Source organism: Thamnophis sirtalis, unplaced genomic scaffold, assembly GCF_051295495.1.
Source record: "Thamnophis sirtalis isolate CommonGarterSnake01/CBP01778 unplaced genomic scaffold, rThaSir2_p1.2 scaffold_8, whole genome shotgun sequence".
NCBI lineage: Eukaryota > Metazoa > Chordata > Lepidosauria > Squamata > Natricidae > Thamnophis > Thamnophis sirtalis.
Genome location: NW_028261388.1, coordinates 66044541 through 66065375, shown reverse-complemented (window position 1 = coordinate 66065375; position 20835 = coordinate 66044541). Strand labels below are relative to the sequence as shown.

Below are 20835 nucleotides of genomic sequence, written 5' to 3'. Positions count from 1 at the left end.
TTCAGAATTGTTCCTAAGCGTGCAGATGTTTTGGTGGTTTTTTTGAGTTTGCCTTTAATTTTGCTAGAAAGACTTGATATGTCAAACAACTGGAAAAAAAACAAAAAGAGTTTAGCTGAATATATCCCACAATATTAGAAATTGAAAGGAAATGTGTTAATCTATGTATATTAATCTCCCATTTTGCTTATAAAATAACTTTTATAATGCCTTAACTATATATCCATTATATATGTTATTCAATATAACAGCTTTTTCCCTTTAGAACTGTAGGAACTGTCTCAGTGGTGCGATTCAAAATTTTTTACTACCAGTTCTCTGGGCATGGCTTTGTGGGGGTGGCGTGGCTCTGCAGGCATGGGTTTGTGGCAATGGCAGGGGAAGGATACTGCAAAATTCCCATTCCCTCCCCACCCCACTAACCTGCTTTCCAGTTCCATTCTCCTGTTCAGGGCAACAATGAAGATCAGCTTATCAAACTGGAAGTTTGCTCATAGGGTCGGTTTTAGCCCTCTGGAGCCTTCAGGGAAGCTTCCTGGAGGCCCCTGAAGGATCCGAAGAACTAAAACCAGCCCTATGAGCAAGTGACTTCTGAGGGCTCCATGCCTTCCTCAGTTGCATTATGCTACTGGCAACATATACGCTCATATAGCATTGTGGCAAATGGCTTCAGCTAATTCTGGTTCTGTTATGGGTACAAGACCTTTTAAAATTATGAACATCATGGTAATGTTAAATATGAAGCTAAGGTAAGGAAGACAGGTCTGTTACAATATTTTACATTCACATCAAAGCAGATTGAAATGAATAAAAATAGTGTTTTTGTGTAGCTTACAGCATTTCTCATTATCTGCTTTTTAAAAAAAATAGAATTTCCAACAGAGAAAAGCAGTTGAGAAAAACATTTCGCTACAGTTAGTTAATTCTTCCCTACATGTGTTACATTCAGTGTATCAATTTTAAAAGCAAATGAGGCATTTCTTCTTGTATTTCCAGAAAACACTAACTGTGCCAATTAAGATTGTGCTCCTTTCAATGGAAAAAAATATATTTTCTAATCTTGATTATATTTAAATTGTTTTTAAAAGTTAGAAAATAGGGCAATATTAAGAAGCAAAGAAACTTAAGAGAGTTGGATTTGTCTTGTACAGGACCAAATTCAAGTGATCTTTTTCTCTCTTCCCTGCCTCTTTTTAAATGAAGCAATTAATGCATGGACATCTACAGTATGTGCACAACAGCCCTGGAGGTGTGTTTTCTTTTCAATAAAAGTACATTAAAATTATTGAGAAGGATGAGTCTCTATTCACTGTGAGCCTATACATAGTGAACTTTAGAGTAGGTTATGAAGTAGAAATACAATTGAAGCTATCCTTATAATCACAGCATAAATATTTACACATAGTGACTGAAAGCTTAAGAGACAGAATTATGATCTGATTTATTTTCAAATGAGCATGACTCAACTTCATGTAAGGCAATTGATACACTCTCATTGTTGTAGAAAATGATAGGCTTTAGACTTCTCAGGATACAGGAAAAGTTTATTTGGCAGCCAGGTTCAGAAAATTAGCAAAATGGCTAACATTGCAAATTCTGAACAACCTTCATTATCAAAGCACACGTTTTTATACATTCTCAAAAGCAGCACAACACGGAAATACTTAACTCATTTCTTATTGGTTATTTTGGGGGGAAAGCCTTATAAGTAGATGAGGGTCTTACTTCTCCTTTTGTTACAGGTATGGACTACGTGTCATTAATGAACTTTATCTGAACCTTGTGGTTTGGACTTTTGATATAGGGACATTGGCTAGAACATCTTGTGGTTAGAGGCTGATGACATTTCCTTTAAGCAAGCTTCTAACTGTCCCTTTTATGCCACGTCTTCATTCTTATATTTTAATTCATATTTTATTCTACTTTATCCCCCCCTTCTAGACTCTATTAGGGATTGAGTCTAGTCTGTTAGATTAACAATATAAGCATGCAGGATACATAATAGCAAAAAAAGCAAGGATACAAGCAATACACATCTTAGAGCTTATCTTCCGGAATCACTTTCTCTACTTCTAAGAGTGCAATTTGAATATAGGAGTTAATATTTGAAACGTCATCTTCCTTGAGGGTATGAGGGATTAGGCTTTCCATTAACATTAACTCTTTTTCAGCCTGTATTTATTTTACAGACCTCATAACGAGCTGTTTAAGCAAGGGTATTATGTAAGGGAGGAAGGCTAAACTTGCAATTCCACATAATAAAAGAAATAGCATTTGCTTAATCCAACCTGTTCCCGGTAGCCAAGAGAATCACACATCTGTTCCTTGTATTTTTTGACCAATAGAGGAAGCTTGATCTTGTAGTTTTTGGACCCCCCCCCCCCGACTGCTCCTGATCTATTCATATAGAAACAACAATCTTCTCCCAGGAATACACATAGCCCACCCTTTTCAGCAGTTAAAAGATCGATGGCACGCCGGTTCTGTAACACAACGACTGCTAAGGAATCTATTTGGTCTTGAACTTCAACCAAGATGCCAGCAATTTGGTTCAGGTTTTTTTGGAATTCTTCCGACAGTTACCTGAACTGTGTAATGTAATGGGTCATTCCACCTACACTGCTGTCCCTATTCCCAATACAGATCGCCATGTACCTGGGCTTCTGCCATTTTAGTTCCCCATCTACCTCCCTTGTCAAAAACTATCGTAGCTCTGGTCTTTTCCCAGAGATCTGACTCAACTGGCACCGCATGATAAGATGAGGATCTGGCAGACAAACACAACCAGCATTTCTGACCCAGGGCAGGGTCAAACTGATTGATTAAGCTTTGTCCTAATTCCAACACTCTTAACGTATAGTCCCCTTTTCTCAATTGTTGCAGGGGTCCGTTTTCCCTAGGCTTTGCTCTTTTTTTAACATGGTTTGTCAAATAGTTGGCTGGAAGGGTTGGAATTGGCTTGCTGTTTCGTCCCCAAGCATAAAGAATGTGCCGCTGACGGGAGCGGACCAATTCCCCACCCTGTAATGAGTTTTTATCTTATTCTCTGGGATTTTTGACATCCTCGGATCCTTCTTCAAGAGCTAAGGGCGTTTCTTGGGTATTTTCGTAACATGGGGAGTTAATAGTCAGGAAGTTATCACTTAGCATGCCTTTTGCCAACACCAGCCAAAGCAACAAACAACTCATAATTATCCCTTACACAAGAAAAGCTTGCACCGCCATATTCTGACAGGTGCTCAAATTCTCTAATTCATCTTGCAACTGATAAGTCAGAACGGTGTTTTCCTTCCTTCAATTCTTCAGCCGTATGTTGAGAAACCAGCTTCCAGTTGTGATTTCAGTAGGGCTTCTTCTGCCCCATAAGAGCTACCCGTAGGGAAGCTTATAGGAGGCGTTTCTTTAAACATACTACTAAGGGACAGTATTCGTCTGAGTCAGCCTCCCAGTATTCTTCAGTGGCTGGTTTAATGCGGGTCCAATGAATCCAAGACTTGGATTCGAAAACTTTTCTGGAAGTGGAGAACACATAACTACAGTATACGGGCCCTTCTACCTAGGTTTCAAATTCTCCCCTTTCCAATGTTTTACCAACACTCTGTCCCCCACCTGAATATTATGACTAGAATTTGTTAAAAAGGAGGGATAAGGGAGACACAATACTGTTGGATTTCTTGTACTTGCTTATTTAATTCTCCTACCATTTGATTCACCCATGAGGACCCCAGTTGTCCCAGGTCCCCTACATGATTTTTTCAAATTAGAACATATTACCGGTGGCCATCCAAGCATCATTTCAAAAGGGGACAGTTTAAGTCCTTTATGTGGAGTACATCTTACAGACAAAGGGCTAAAGGTAAGGCGTCTACCCATTTAAGGTGGGTTTCGAGACACACCTTAGTTATCTTTTCCTTAATAGTGCGGTGTGTGCATTCTGAGCAGTCAGTGCTCTGGGGGTACAGAGAACAGTGGAGACTCCATTGGGTCCCTGCTAGCTTTTGGGTTACATGATGCCCAAACTCTAGGCCATTATCTGATGATATGAATGAGGGAATTCCATATCGGGGCACGATGTCTTTAAGTAGGATACTAGCTACTTCATGGGCTTGCTTCATCTTTGTGGGGAAGCACTCAGGCCACCCAGTGTAATTGCACATCATGACCAACATAGCTTTATAAAGTCCACATTTGGGCATATCTGTGAAGTCAACAATTAACGAATCCATGGGGTAATACCCTTTAGGTTGGCTCCCAGGGGGAAGTCTAGGTCCTTGCCTTGGATTAACTTGGGCACATGTGTTACATCTTTGGCTGGCATGAGCACATAGAGAGTGAAGGTGACCGATATACGCTATATGTTGCAGTGCCTCGGCTAATGCAGTTTTCCCCATGTGCGTTGTTGAATGGGACTCCACCACTTGCCAGGCAATATTAGCAGGTACAAAGCTTCTCCCGTCTGGAAGTACATACCATTCTCCCTTCTTTAGTCCATTCAAGTCTACAGTCGCCCTGGAATATCTAGGGCTGAGTTCTTTTGGCATTTCTAGCACTACATAAACTGATATGTCAGGGTAGCCCTGATTGTCCCTGGTAGCTGCTAGTCTTGCTTCTTTATCAGCTGCCCTATTCCCTCTATTTATCAGAATAGTCAGACAAAAGGGATTTCTCAATCAAAGAAGAAATACCAGTCTTTAGCTTACATCCCCTTTTATAGTTAACATAACAAAGAAGTCTGAAAGAGGAAATTTGATTGGACAGGATAACATGTTCGTTAAAATGATGTCTGAAGGGGAATAAATTGTAAGAGAAAGATTGTTTAGGGTTCATAAGAGATAAGCCGGTTCCACCACAAAATCGCGGAGGACAAAATTGCGCTCGACGAAAGCGCGCATTTGATGTCATCAAAGCGCGATGAAAACATTGCGCTGTGATCGAAAAATGTAAAAATAAAGCAAAAACCTTACCCTAACCCCCCCAAACCTAACCCTAAACCTAACCCTAAACCTAACCCTTAACCTAACCCTAAATCTAACCCTAAACGTAACCCTTAACCTAACGCTAAACCTAACGCTAACCCTTAACCTAACGCTAAACGTAACCCTAACGCTCTAAACCTAACCCTAACCCTTAACCTAACCCTAAACCTAAACCTAACCCTTACCTTTATGTGAATCGGCTTGCTTTAATTTTATTTTTATTTCAATTTTTAATTTTTTTCGTCGCGCTGTGATGACGTCAAATGCGCGCTTTCGTCGAGCGCGATTTTGTCTTCCGCGGTTTTGACGGGTCACGGATAAGCCAGACCCCAATTTGTACTAACAAACTTTTCTTATCAGGAACTCGTCTCCAGCTTCTTTATCACCCAGGTAAATCAGGAAGTGACCCAAATAATTTGTGAACATGTATGTTATTATCCATGTATGTTATTATATTTTAATGTTAATACTTTTAAAATATATTGTAAAAAGTATTGTGTATTGCTGGTCTTTGACTTTAATAAAGATTTATACTTATTATACTTAGGCTACCAAAATTGATGTCTAGCGAGGTGGAGCATTTTTAGGAATCCAAAGTGGCTTCCTAGCTTTGCATCATGACTCTGGTGGAGCACATCTAGCCTTAAGTTGGCAGGAATGTATAGTTTAGATCCTTTCCAGGCTAGCCCATCTTTCATCATTAAGATGTCTTTGTTATCGGTCAGCCAAGGGCTGGGTAGCAGCACTGCTTTCAGTGTGGTGGTCAGCTTGCCCTGGCTGGGATCAGTCGGCCATCTTGTCTGGCCTCTGGTGGTGACATGTGCTGCTGTTTGTTTGGGGGGGGATCATGGCATGAACCATGTCCTCCCTCTGACTGTCAAACAGCAGTTTTCTTGACAAGGCATCTGCTAGCAAGTTCTTCCCTGCAGGCATATACTCCAGTTTGAACTTAAATCTCCTGAAGTACTGCACCTAATGGACTTATTTTGGAGATAATAAGTTTCTTGGGGGCCTTTAGGACTTTAAGATTTTGAAGGTCAGTCCAGATCTCAAACGGCACTTTCACCCTTTCTAGGAAATGTTTCCAAGTGAGCAATGCCCAGCGGATTGCATAGGCTTCTTTCTCCCAGATCACCCACCTTCTTTCAGGGTCTGTGAGTTTTCAGGAGATATAACCAACAAGGCAAGAGTTGTTCTTTTTTGTTTCTTTGCAGCAGCACTGCCACTACAGCCACATCACTGGCATCTGCCTGTATTATGAATTGCTGTTCTGGATCCGGTTGTTACAAAATGGATTCCTGGGCAAAGAATAATTTTAATTTCTCAAAGGCTTTTTAGCAGTCCATTGTCCACACAATTGGTTGATTCAGCTTTGGCTTTGTTGGTGATGGCCCTGTTTTTAACATTCAGTCAGGAGCAGAGCGACTTCCACAAATGCTGGGATGAACTGCCGATCAAAGGTAGTGAAGCCCAGGAAACTCTGTTGTCAGGGTTCCAAATAGCATCCAAAATTAAATCAGAGTCCAAGGTAAAGTATTGCTCAAAGTTCCAATTTATTAAGAGAACCATGTTGTCACATCTGGGAATACCCAATTCTGAAAGCTTCCCAGTTTTCCCCACCCAGTTGAAAGTTCATGATCTTGCCCCACACGCACCAGCCCATCACATAGTCCAATCTTCCACTGCCATGCTGGCAATTCCACCCATCCACTTCCGGTCAGGTGCAGAGGTGCAGAGACAAAGGATGACCTTGGCTTTTTAGAAAGGAATTTTGGTTTGGCTACATAGCATCTAACTCCGTACAATCCCCCGTCCTATTTTCCCACAATATAAAAGGCATAGTAGAATAATAGAAAGTGTGGCAGGCCAAAGATCCAAGAGGAATATGGCTGCAGGCCTGACAGGGGCGTCTCCTCAGAAGAAAAGTGTTTTCTGAAAAGAGAATAATGTGGAGGTTAACATAAGCACAACTAACCACATCTCTCCCTTTGTTTTATTAACGTATCAACTTTTACATAACAATTTTTCACCTAAGTAGCTTCAGACAAAGGGTACTAAATCTAATGCACTAAATATTGCAAATGACTTCTATACAACCTGGAGTCTAAAATTTTCTTCACTTCATAGTGAGTTTCTCCTTCTATCACTACTGGAGGAGGGGGAGGCTGGGCCGAAGGTCTTAGGCTGGACACAATCAATCACTTCAGTAAGCTGCAATGAAAGACCAGGTGAATTTTTCCTAGAATTCTGGGCAGACTGAGCTGAACCATAACTGGGTTAATTATTTTCACTATTGGGAAGGAACCTAGAAATTTTGGCCCTAATTTCTTTCTAGGCATTCTTAACTTTATGTATTTGGTAAACAAGAAAACTGAGTTAATCCAGTGCTGCTGTGGACAGCATTGTTGTACGTGACTTCAACAAAAGGTAGCAAATCCGACCAGATTTCCTGCTGGTAATCCACATAACAATGGATGTATTGCTCCACCATCACATTAGCTTTCTCTGCTGCCTCATTCATACTTGGATGAAAAGCCAAGCTAAGTCCTTGTGTGGACTCAATGGACCTCAGGAACTCGCTCTAGAACTTGGTGGTGAACTGAACTCCACAGTCTAAGATGATTCTCCTGGGTACTCAGTGCAATATGTATTTAACAAATGTTTTTGTTAGCTTCTTTGAGGATGGTAATCCTGAGCAAGCAATGAAATGGGCTTGCTTGGAGAATAAGTCAATGACTGTCCAAATTACTTTATTACCACCACTGTCTGGGAGCTCTACGATGAAGTCCATTGCAATCTCTTTTCATGGTCTGCTAGGATTGGCCACCCATTGCAGTAATCCAGGGGATTTCCCCATCCGTGTTTTCATGATTGAGCAAGTGGCACAGCTTTTTACATAGTCTTCCACTTCAGCTTTCATCTTTGGCTGCTAAAATTGATGCCTAGTGAGGTGGAGCATTTTTAGGAGTCCAAAGTGGCCTCCTAATTTCATGTTGTGGCTTCGCTGTAGTACTTCCAGCCTCAAGTTCGCAGGAACGAACAGCTTGGATCCTTTCCAGGCTAAGCCATCTCTCATTGTCAGAATGTCCTTGTTGTCATTGAGCCAGGGGTCTGCCGATTTCATTGCTGCGGTCAGCTTGTCCTGGCTGAGGGTAGGTGGCCAGTTAGTCTGACCTCTGGTGGTGACTTGAGCCACCTTTTGGTGGGGAGGGGGAAGGATGGGGTGAACCACTTATTTCCCTTTACTGTTGGATTGTGGTTTTCTTGATAAAGCATCTGTCAGCAAGTTCTTTCCTGCAGGGATGTGCTTCAGTTTGAATTTGAACCTTTGGAAGTATTGTACCCAGCAAATTTGCTTTGGGGACAGTTTTCGGGGGCTTTTGAGGGCTTCAAGGTTTTTATGGTCAGTCCAGACTTCATTTCATTTCATTTCATTTTCCCTTTATTTGTATGCCGTCCTTTTCCCTGGGGGGACTCAGGGCGGCTCACAGTTCAAAAAAGGGGGGGGGGAGGACAAACAATTTCCAACATAAGGACAATACAACATATTAAAAGAAACACAACAGTCACACAATTCGAGTGGGGTCAGAATCTTAACCCCAGGCCAGCCGGGACAGCCAGATCTTTAGGGCGGCGCAGAAGGACTGGAGGGTGGTGAGGGTCCGAATCTCCACGGGGAGTTCGTTCCAGAGGGTCGGAGCAGCCACCGAGAAGGCTCTCCTCAGGGTAGTTGCCAGTCTACACTGGCTGGATGATGGAATTCGGAGGAGGCCTAATCTATGCGATCGTATCGGTCTAGTGGAGGTAATTGGCAGTAGGCGGTCTCTCAAGTACCCAGGTCCAGTACCATGAAGGGCTTTATAGGTGATAAGTAGCACCTTGAATCGCACCCGGAGATCAACAGGCAGCCAGTGCAGCTCGCGGAGGATAGGTGTTACGTGGGTGAAACGAGGTGCACCCACAATCGCTCGCGTGGCTGCATTCTGGACTAGCTGAAGTCGCCGAATGCTCTTCAAGGGCAGCCCCATGTAGAGCACATTGCAGTATTCCAGCCTAGAGATCACAAGGGCACGAGTGACTGTTGTGAGGGCACATCCCCTCCTCCAGGAAATGTCTCCAAGTGAGCAGGGCCCACTTGACCACATATGCTTCTTTCTCCCAAATGGTCCACCTTCTTTCAGTAGCAGTGAGTTTTTTGGAGACATAAGCGCATGGCAAGAGGTGTCCTTCTTTGTTCTTTTGCAACAGCATTGCCGCTGCAACCACATCACTGGCATCTGTCTGGAATAATGAATTATTGTTATGGGTCGGGGTGTTGCAGTATGGGCTCTAGGACAGAGAGCTGTTTTAATTTCTCAAATGCTTTTTGACAATCCATTGTCCACCCAATAGGTTGGTTTGCCTTTGGCTTTGTTGGGGAAGGCCCTGTTTTTAACAGTTCAGTCGATGGCAGGGCAACTTCTGCAAAAGCCAGGATGAATTGCCTATAGAATTTGGCAAATGCAAGGAAGCTTTGTAGCTGTTTGCGGGTGCATGGGGGTTGCCAGTCTAACACTGCTTGCACTTTCCCTGGGTCCATCTTTATCCCCTCACTGGAAATGCGATAGCCAAAGTAATCTAGTGATTTTTTTGGATTTCACACCGGTAATTTAACATATAGCTTGCAGCTAGAAGTTTTTCCAGGACCTGTCGTACCAGCTTCACATGCTCTTCTAGGGTCTCAGAAAAAATGAGGATGTCATCAAGGTAAACAAGCACCCCTTGGTATAGGTGCTAATGGAGCACCTTATTTATGTATTGCATGAAGACTGCAGGGGCCCCTTGTAGCCAAAATGGCATAACTTTGAATTGGAAGCTGGCAAGGGTGCAGTTAAAGGCTGTCTTCCATTAATCCCCCTCCTTGATATGTATGCAGTAATACACTTCTCTCAAGTCCAATTTGGTGAACACTTTGCCTTTAGCCAAGTGGTTCAACATGTCTCTCATGAGGGTTAGGGGGGTAGGTGTTCTTTACACATATGGTGTTAATCCCACGAAGATCAATGCAGAGCTTTCTTGTCTTTGAAGAGCGTGGGAGCTGCTACTTCTGACTTTGCTGGTTGGATAAAACCCCACTTCAAATTGATGTCAATGTCCTTTCTTAATTCTACCATATCTTTAGGAGACATGGAGTACATTTTTGGCTTCTGTAGGGTGGCCCTAGGCACGAACTCTATCACACAGTCAGTGGGCCGTGGGGGGGGGGGAGATAGTTGCAATCTTTCTCACTGAAATCCCAGTATTATCCCAAATCCCAGTATTCTTTTGGCATTTGCTGGATGCCTGGGGTTTTTGTGTCTGCTGCGGGGGCTTCAGGCTCTGATCGATCAGCTTTATTGGGTTCAATAGTCCCTGGGTGGCCTTCAGGCTTCACAGGGGTTAAGGGCCCAAAGCCTATGATCAATTTTTGAATGCTGTCCTCCCACTTTATGGTAGGTGCCCACTTATCCAGCCATGCAAGTCCCAGCATAATTGATCCATGCATTTTTGGAGCTATGATGAATCTGAGAAGTTCATAGTGGTGCCTCATCTGCAACTTCACCAAATCAGTAATTAGCTCGGCAGGGGCCCCTACAATTAGCATTCCATCCACTTGCTCAAACCAAATGGGATTGGTGACGGGTCTTCTGCATATGCCTAGCTGCTCCATGATAGACATTCTGATTAAGCATCGAGTGCAGCCTATGTCCACGATTGCCTCAACTTCCCCTTTAACTCCTGTCTCAGACACTCAGTTTGGCTTTGATGGCAAATGGGTGGATGGGTGCACTTACCATCATGTCATCACCCCCCCTTGCTTCCTTCATCCAGGTTTCGCAAGGGCCCTTTGGCTGGGCCTCCACTGATTCTTCGGGAAAGGGTTTGTATCTCCGTAGCTTCTTTAGCAAATTTTCTGGCCTTTCTTCTTTCAGGTGGGTTCATTTGCCTCACTGCTGACTGAGGTTTGTGGGGGATCTGTCCCTTCAGCACTTTTCTCTGTCTTGCTATTTGCAGGGAATCATCTCTGGAAGGGGGAGCTCCCCCCAACAACCTTTCCAAGTTCTTCCCTCATGCTGCTCTCTGAATGTGGGGGGAGAGCTGCCATGCCTGACAGTGGTCTCACACTGGTGTGGGTGGTGGCAAGGAAGAGGGTGCTCAGCTGCTGCTTCTGGGTCTTCTAGTTCTCCCTGTTGGGGCATTGTGACTGGGGCTGGAACCAGTTGTGGAGTCAATCCCTGGGGTTGCCCCGGGCCAGTTATCTGAAATGGTGTCATCTGCTGAGGAGAGGCAGGCATCTGTTGGTATTGTGCCCATTCATGGCCCAGGAAGAAAGCCCACCCCAGACTCGCAGGTTACAGCCCACTCATCAGTGGCTGGCTAGGAGGAGAATTCCCCCATCCCTTTTGTTGCTGGTTGGATTGACTTCCGCATCCCAGTTGAGTACCATCTGCGCCCCTGGGTGGAGGGGCACTGCCAAATTGTGGGCTGACCTGCTTGACGCTGTGTGGAAGGAGCATAAATCCCCACTCAATTGCATTGTGGAGTCTCGAAGGCAAATGTTGGCTGGGCTATGGTCCACCTGCGTGGTTTGGAGCTAAGGCAATGGTTGATTCAACTCACATTTAGCTGTCCAAATTGGACTGGGAGGTTGGTTATAGACTGACTGCATGAGGGTGTCTGAGATCCCCAATCATCAGAGCACCTGGTCGGCATCTGGTTTGGTCCCCTCCACTCATGGGTCGAGGCTAATCTCGCATCCCCCTGTGGCTCCAACAGCAACTCCTTAGGGGAGGTAAATTACAAGGCTTCATCTTGCAGAGATAGTTCCAATTGTGAGAGATGCCTAGGTGCCGGCTTTTTGCGCCTGGCTCCCAGCTGGCGTTCCCTCTCCGTGGCCTCCGCAGCTTCCACCACAGCTTTGGAAGGGGTGCAGATGGTCTCAACATAAATAGGTGATACTGCTTTCTCTGTGTCTTTCTTCTCCTCTTCCATCTTCCCTGAGTCTATGCACTGCCCAAGCTCAGGTCGGTGCTGGGGCACAGGACCCTGGACAGCACTCCGAATTTTGGGATAGCTGGTGAAGTATTTTAAGGGAGATTCAGGTTCCAAATAGCATCCAAAATTAAATCAGAGTCCAAGGCAAAGTATTGCTCAAAGTTCCAATTTATTAAGAGAACCATGTTGGCACATCTAGGAAAACCCAAATCTGAAAACTTCCCAATTTTCCCCATCAGTTGAAAGTTCACATCCTGCCCCACACCCACCAGCCCATCACATAGTCCAATCTTCCACTGCCATGTGGCAGTTCCACCCATCCACTTCCAGTCAGGTGCAGAGGTGCAGAGATAAAGGATAACCTTAGATTTCTAGAAAGCAATTTTGTTTTGGCTACATAGCATCTAACTCCATACAATCCCCCCTTCCATTTTCCCACAATAGAAAAGGCATAGTAGAATAATAGAAAGTGTAGCAGGCCAAAGATCCAAGAGGAATATGGCTACAGGCCTGACATCTGTATTGTCTGTGGATGCATGGGGGTTGCCAGTCCAGCATAGTTTTCACTTTCCCTGGGTCCATTCCTAATAAAGTTTTTTATTGAACACAAATTAAAACATTGGGCACAGCATAACCATCCTGACAATGTCTTACTAAGATATATCTATACTATACAATATCTATACTAATATATAAAGTTATACATTATGACCATCACATTTATTTACATTTGGTCTATTCAGTATTTGCAAACATAAAAATATCCTATTTCCATCCATATTGCTTTGTTTTTAATCGTATAGACATTTTCACTGTTACAGTTTCATGCATAATTCTAATCTCTGTTCTATAAATCTTTTTTTTATTTAAAAAAATTTTTTTTTAATTTTGTTACTTAAACAACACATGCCCACACCAGTGGGAAAAGAAAAAATCAAAACACAGAGAAGACAAAACAAAAAACAAAAAACAAGGCCAGGAAAAAAAAAGGAAAAACAAAAGAAGAAAAAAGAGAAAAAACAACAACAACACACACACAGGTATATATTATAAAAAAGTATATCAGCTGGTTACAACATGTTTTGGTGCATCTCTTCCATTAATTCATATTGATTCAAATATCTTAACTCAAATGTTTACCATATTGACATCATTATACCTCCACTTTTAGTTGACTACAGTTATTTAAACATCCTTCATCCTTAACTATGCCAAAGATTTAATCCATAACCACATGCTAGCATTTCATTTACTTGTTTGTAAAATCCTCTATTAACATCAAATCCTCATATCCTGTTTTAGCTGAACATCCATAATATTTAATACCAAAAATTCCATCTTCCATGCATATAGTTTATTATTTCTCCCTTCTTTATGTAATTATATCGTATATCGTAACATTTTCCCCATATTAGTTAACATTTAACTGTATATAGTTTTATTTTATTTTTAATAGTGATAATTATTGTGACCTTTGTATATGGTCCAAAAATATTTCCAACCTTCCCTTCTCATATCCAATTATTATTTATCATATCAACTCCACATTATATACATTACTATCAATATCAATATCCCTGGGTCCATTCCTATCCCTTTGCTGGAAATCCAATATCCAAATTAATCCAGGGAGGTTTTGTGATATTCACACTTTGATAGTTTTGCATAGAGCTTGGTGTCCAGAAGTTTCTTCATAACTTGCCGCACCAGCTTTACGTGTTCCTCTTGGGTCTCAGTAAAAAAGGGAATGTTGTCAAGATAAATGAGCACCCCTTTGTAAAGGTGCTCATGCAGCACCTCGTTGATTAATTGTATAAAAACTGCAGGGGCCCTTTGTAAGCCAAACAGCATGACTTTGAATTGGAAACTACCAAGGGGGCTGTTGAATGCAGTTTTCCATTATACCCCTCCCTGATTTGTATGAGGTAGTATGCTTCTCTAAGTCAAATTGCTGCCCCTCTCTGCTTTAAGGAGAAGAAAGATGGGGGGTGAGGTTGTGCAATATCAATGCTGTTTGCATGGAAAACACCTACCCTCTCCCCCTCATGACGGATGTGTTGAATCACTTGTCCAAGGACAAGGTGTTCACAAAATTTGACTTTGGACTAGGCTGGTTGGATGAAGCTCCACTCTTAAGTTAGCATTGATGTATTACCTTAATTCTGCCATCTCCTTAGGGGTCATGGAATATATCTTAGGCTTCAGTAGCTTTGCCCCAGGCACAAACTCTATCATGCAGTCAGTTAGTCGATGAAGGGGGAGATAGTTGCAATCTTCCTCGCTGAAAACCCATCTAAGTCCTGGTATTCTTTTTGTATTTGCTGACAGCCTGGCAGTTTGGCATCTGATACTGGAGCTGCAGTTTCTGGACCATTTGTCTTGTTGGAGGTGATGGTCACTGGGTTGCGATCTGGCCTCACTGGAGGCAATGGCCCGATGCATATAGTTACATTTTGGTAGCCGTCAACCCACGTTATGGTGGGTCCCCATTTGTCTAGACATGCAAGCCCAAAGATAATCAATTTATTCATTTTTGACACTATGTTGTATCTGAGGAGCTCCCAGTCACACTCTATCTGCAATCTCACAAACTCTGTGATTAGCTTGGCAGGGGTCCTTCTGATTAGCATCCTGTCAACTTGCTCAAAGCGGATGGGATGGGCCAAGAATCTTGTGCATATACCCAACAGCTCTACAATGCACTGAATGCAGCCCATTTTAATGACTGCCTCTACTTCCCCTTCTACCCCTGTCTCATGCACTATAAGTTTGGGTTTGATGGCAAAGGGGCAGATGGCTCCACTTACTATCGGGTCGTCTTTGCTGCTGCTTTCTTCCTCTGGGCTTGGAGGGTTTCACCATCAGGAGATTCTTCTTCTTCTTCAGACTGGAGAGGAACTTCATCAGTTTGGTTGGTGAGGTGACTCTTGTTGGGTAGTTTTCACGAGGTGCTCTTTGTCCCACTTGTGGCTGGAGTGTGCACTTGTGGGATTGAGGCCAGGGCTAAGCATTCCTATGAGGAGAGATGGCTTGGAAATGCTTTTTGTGCTGAGAATAGACGCTCCTGGGTGCTATAATATTGCACAAGTTCAGGCACCCATCCTCTTTTGTAGAGAGTCAGGGACCCAGAAGCTTTCATTGTTGGCACAAAAAGTGTTTGCTAGTCTCCTACTTCTCCCCCCTGCAAAATACTTTCCACTTAATTCCTTAATGAGACCTTAATGAGTTATCCGAAGGAGCACGCTTGTATGCAAATGGGGCAAGAGACGGGGTGGGGAGAGAGGGAGAGCGGGAGCAATACGATGCAGTGTGTGTGTGTGTGTGTGTGTGTGTGTGTGTGTGTGTGATATCCCTAAGTCAAATTCAAATCCCACCAGGCTCAAGGTTGACTTAGCCTTTCAATCCGAGGTCAATAAAATGAGGATCAAGATTGCGCAATACGCTGATTCTGTAAACCGCTTACAGAGGGCTGTAAAGCACTGTGAAGTGCTATATTAATCTATTGCTGTTGCTATATACAGTAGAATATATATAATGCTTTGAATCATACATAAAGTATGAATCAACAGGATTTATCAACTCTATTTCTTCACTTAAACATGAATATCATTTTTACTTTCAATTTTAACCAAAGAGAACTCTAACCATTTATGCACTCACTGTTGGCAAATCCTTGTCAAAGGAAGAAAACAAAGTTGATGACGTAGCTAAATATATCTTCTGATTTTTGATCTGTATTCTCCTAAATAATAATTTGTATTTGAATTAATGTGTTCATTTTTTCTTTTTTTACCTTCTATCACTACTATATAACTACTTTTGTTTTTCAGCAGATGCAGACTAGAGAAGCATTTATAGAAAAAGAAAAGATAAAATAAATTAGCATATATTTCTAAACCTATTATTTTCATTTTCCAATGTATACCTCTAACTAGTTCTTTTTCTTTTTCAATATTTAAAATCATTTAAATATGCCTATTATACAGAAAAACAACCAACTAACTAAAAGTCTTAAAAATAAAAATCATTGACATTAAATGCCACCCTTTATTTCACAGCATGGATTCATAAAAAATATTTCATTTATTTTACAATATGGGATGGACTGTCAGATCTTAAAAATAGCCACTCAAAATCTTAATGCTCCACAGGAAATAATAAATTGACTTGCTGCTTTTCAGTCTGTAGCATTTTCCAGTCTTTACCGTTCTCTAATACAGTGTGTTATTGAAAACCATTGAAAGCATATGTGGAAGGCCTGAACTCACTCTAAGCAGAATGCTTATGGCTACCCTTAATTAATCACATAATCATATCTGTTTTTTCATCAGGAAAGTGTTAGTAATATATTATTATATTGTGAAATATAGGAGATACAACTCCATATTATACCATAAGAAGGTACAATTATTAAAAAATGTAGAAGATGAAGTACCTGCTTTGCAAAACTGCAATTTTAACTGGTAATTAAACTCAAGTGCTTCATTTTCCCAGTCAGCTCATCAGTGACACTAGAAAATAAATGATCTGAAAATGAAATCCTTTGGGAGAAACAAGAGTAATTAATTACATTTATCAAGGGAGAAAATACTCCTAAATCTTGTTTCTGGATCACCTGTTAAGCAATAAACAAATATAAGAGGAGGGTAGAAGAAAGTCATAAAAAGTGCTAGAGAAAATAAATAATTTAATCTGAATGTTTTTGAAGGCTTCAGTGTTGTTAAAGCTTTATATCTGCAGTACCACAATTTCCTATTTTGTAGCAAAGTTAAAATTCAATAAATATATAACTAGTCTAGTGATGGCAAACCTTTTAGAGACCAAGTGCCCAAACTGCAACCCAAAACCCACTTATTTATCTCAGAATGCCAACACGACAATTTAACCTGAATAATGAGATTTTCATTTAAAAAAAACAACTCACACGTGATTAATGTCTTTTCTCTGGGGAAAAAACACAATAACAGCACTTTCAATGATACAAACACCTTTTTATTGAAAGGTAAATGTTTGCATTTGGCATACTTTTGATTAATCTGACTTTTGCTGTTGTATGCATGCTGATAATTTTTCTAACTTTGACTCATACTTGTAAGTTTGAAAGCAACACTCAGGTCATTTGTAAGTCCAGGGGTCTCAAACTCAATTTCAATGAGGGCCCCATTGTGGTTGACATCAGGGTCCAGGGTGGGCGTGGGTATGGTGGACATGGCCAACTCCCATTGCTGCTGTCCTTGCTCTCATTGGTGCCCATGGTGTGTGCAGGAGGGCAAAGTATGTGGGTCGAAGGGAGGCCCACTCCATCTCCTTACAAGATATGTCTTTGTAACCAAAGCATGCTCAGTGATAGGATGGGAGACCAGGAGAGGTCAGGAGGAGGGGACAAGGTGATGGTAAAAGGCAGCAGGGCTGCTGCTGATCAAGTGCTAAGACAGGATTTTACCTCACACTCTCACTCTCTCTCATTATAATCTCCTTCCTTCCCTTCTTTTTCTTTCCCTCTTCATTCTTTCTTCTTCCTTCCCCTCTTTCCTCCTTTTTGTTCCTTGCTCTCTTTCCTGCTTTCCTTCTTTTTCTCTGTCTTTCCTGTCCCTTCTTGGATGCTCAAAAGCAAAAGGAGAAACATTCCTTGCCTTGTGATCAAATTCCACTTTTGCTAGAAGTTTGTGGCCACTTAAAAGACCAAGAACAAACCAGGCTCAGTTTATTCCATGCTTGCATTTCGTGGGATCAGACTACAGTACAGCAAAACTGTCAAAATGATGGCTCTGATAGTTGATCAGAGCTCCTCTGTTCTTTATGTGCAACAGTTTTAGTATTTAAGAACAGAGATAAGTTAGTTGCCTTATATAAATATATAATGATTCTTAAAATAATTCTTCTGTAGGGACCCTGCCATGCTCTCTTCAGACTGGAAATATAGCAAAGGAAAATATTTTCCCCTCTTGCTTTGTCCTGTTTTCTCCACTGGAAATAGCAGTTTGAAACACAAGGAAGGGATACTTTCGTAAGAGGTCACAATTCAAAAATACCAATGTGCCCATCAGGTATCTCAGGGTGGGGAAGGCCATGGGAATCCTAGTGATAAAACAGACCCTCAAGCCTCCCCAACCCTCTAAGATATCTCCTGCTTCTCCCTCCCTTCCTGCAACAAGGACTCACTTACCTTGCAAATAGCCAGGCACTGAAACACCACAACTGCCGCCTGCAGCAAGACAGAGAAAGAGGAGGGGAGCTCTCCAAACTCTCTCTCTCTCTCTCTTTCTTTCTCTCTCTCTCTCTTTCTGTGTGTGTGTGTGGGAGAGAGAGGGGGGGAGGGAGGGAGGGAGGGAGAGAGAGGGGGGGAGGGAGGGAGGGAGGGAGGGAGAGAGAATGCATGTGGCCCTTTAGTCAGGGCACTCAAGCTGCTGGCAATGGTGGGGGAGGGGGAGGGAAGAGACAACTGAACAGCTGTTTTTCTCCTCATCCTGCCCATTCAAGCAGGACCTCTCATTCCCCCCCCCCCCCGGTGAATTCCAGCTTCAGTGGAGCATGCAAGCTACTGGCAGCGGCAGCAACCTAAGCACCATGATTACCCCTCCCCAGCCAGCCCCACCTGACCTGCTCTCTGCCAGCTTGCACAAAGTCTTGCCATTCTTCTCCTAGTCTTCGTCATTGTCCTCCTCACCGAAGCAGCAGCGGGCTCCACAGGACAGGGTCTCATTCCTGCCCTAGTGCAGCGAACTGCAGTGGGCTGCATGTGAGTGTGAATGGCCTGGCCACACAGTGCTTCCTTGCTCAGTTGGAGGCTTCCTTCAGCCTTCAAACAGTTGCAGGGTTGGGTTTTTTTTTTTTTTTTTTTGGCTTCCAGGTTGGTGCAGGAGTCACTCCAGGCCCAAAATGAGGTGCAGAAAGCATGGGGTTTTTTCCATTTTGGAAGAAGCTTCAGGATTCCTAAAATAGGCTATTAAAAGAATAAAACAAACAGGATTTCCTTCAAAATAACTCCTGATTATATGTTTCAGAAGACCACACAATAAACCAGATTGAGAACTGCAACAATTAAACCCCCCAAGATTTGGGAAAGAGAATCTCTCTAAAACCCATTAGCATTGCATTTCTCTGAATGCACCATATATCTTTATTTTATGTATTGTAAATTGATCTATTATGCATTATGGAATTATCTTTTGTTACTACTTCCAGCAATATTAATCTACATTTTTTACTTTATTTAAAATGAATAGATTTCAAATTATGTAAATCTTATTGAGATTATCTGTAGCCAAACACAACCCCCACCAATTTGCTCTCTCTCACACACACACCAATCTGTAAATAATTAAAAGTTAAATATTATATATAAAGTAAATGTTACAGGCAATACCTTAATGCTGATTAAATCTAAAAGAGGCCAGATCAGGAGGACTGATCAGAAAGTGACTCCCTGATAACTCTGGACAGGTGCACCTTAAGTTTCATTTAGAATTGGAGGGGTGACAAAGAAAGAAAAAAGCTTTTAAGTTAAATAGGCTTACTCTGGTAATTACACAGCTAATCAATTTAGGTCCCAGAACACAGGCAATGAAACAACAACAATAAAAACCTCTCCCCCATGTTGCTGCTTCTGAACTAAAGCTATTGAGCAGGGAAGCCAGAGTGTGAAAGATCCTTAGCAAAATGTTCACCTTAGCAACCAGCCACACATGTGCATGCATGCACACACACACACACAGAGACGACGAATACAGAGTCAGAGAACAGACCTTTACAAATCTCCCAGACCAGAAACAATGCTCCTGTCAGGCATGCCTCATTCAACATCCAAGAAAGGAAACCCCCAACTCCAAATAGTTAGAGAAAAGGTACTTTTACTGAATATGAAATAAAAACAGCGAAAGTGAAGCAAGATCTGGGGCAAAAAGGCACAAACTTGTACATATCAAATGTTTACCCAAATCCCTCCCCCCAGTTACCCCGGCCCAATGTCCAATCTCCAACCCCCAAGGGTGTCATGTGGGGTGCATCTTCAGGTGGCCTCATTCAGCTAGTACGCAGAGACAGTTGACCTTGACCAAAATCAAACACGAGCCTTCAGCATGTGCAGAAGATGGCGAGAACAAAGCTCCCTCTTTCAAGATGTCTCCATCAGCAGCACGTATCCCCTCCCTCCCCGTTACTATGGCAGCTGATCGCAAGCAAGTGATATAGAGGCTGACAGCTCCCAGAGGTGAGAGCTGCATTTGCAATAGAGTAGGAAGAAAAACCTCACTTTTAAAAACTCAGGTGGTTCTGAACTAAAGAAGGCTAGTAATTGAGCAGGGAAGCTAGAGTGGGAGAGATCAAATGCCAGCCCTAGGCATTTAAGCTTTGAGCTCCCCTTTTTCTTCCTTCCTTTCCAGTGAGCAGCAGTTTGCAGGGTTTGAAATTTACTTTTCCTTTCTGCCTTTGCCCACTTCCCAGCCAAGGAATGCTGCTTCTTTTGCTGCCTCGTCACAAAAAGAACCTCTCTTTTTCTCCTTCCTTCCTTCCTTCTCATCTTCCTTCCTACCTTCCCTGTCTGTCTCCTTTTCATTCCCATTTCAGAGTTTGGCAATGCTTCCGGCTGTGGCTTTTCCCCACATGGGGTGGGGTGAGGGCTGTCCCAGTGAAAGGGAAGCCACACAGGCTGCAATGCTGAGCCTTTTTGGCCTTCCCAGCCCCCAGAAGTCTTCTGCCAGCCAAAAATGGCTGCATTTTGGCCTCCCCCTCTCTGCCTTACCTTCCACTTCCAGCTCGCAAAAGTAAGTCCTGTGCTCAATTGAAGGGTGGGGGCCAGTGGGGAGGAAGGGCAATGTGGGGGGGGCAGCCTCGTGGTCCTGTGCTG

General features: G+C 42.6%; 1 protein-coding gene and 1 long non-coding RNA gene across 5 annotated transcripts in view; one reads left to right on the top strand and one right to left on the bottom strand.

The window, feature by feature from the left end:
• Positions 1-20835, top strand: part of IL1RAPL1 (interleukin 1 receptor accessory protein like 1) — an 881005-nt gene that overhangs the window by 774646 nt on the left and 85524 nt on the right. The gene's annotated exons all lie outside the window — the stretch shown is intronic.
• LOC106545446 (uncharacterized) lies at positions 6189-18289 on the bottom strand. Of its 2 annotated transcripts, XR_001313305.2 has the most exons (4): positions 18157-18289; positions 16426-16501; positions 14798-15003; positions 6189-6908 (listed from the first exon to the last, which is right to left on the bottom strand). It is a non-coding gene; the product is annotated as an uncharacterized LOC106545446 (long non-coding RNA). The 2 variants fall into 2 exon arrangements; XR_001313304.2 differs by lacking the exon at positions 14798-15003 and having other exon boundaries at positions 6191-6908.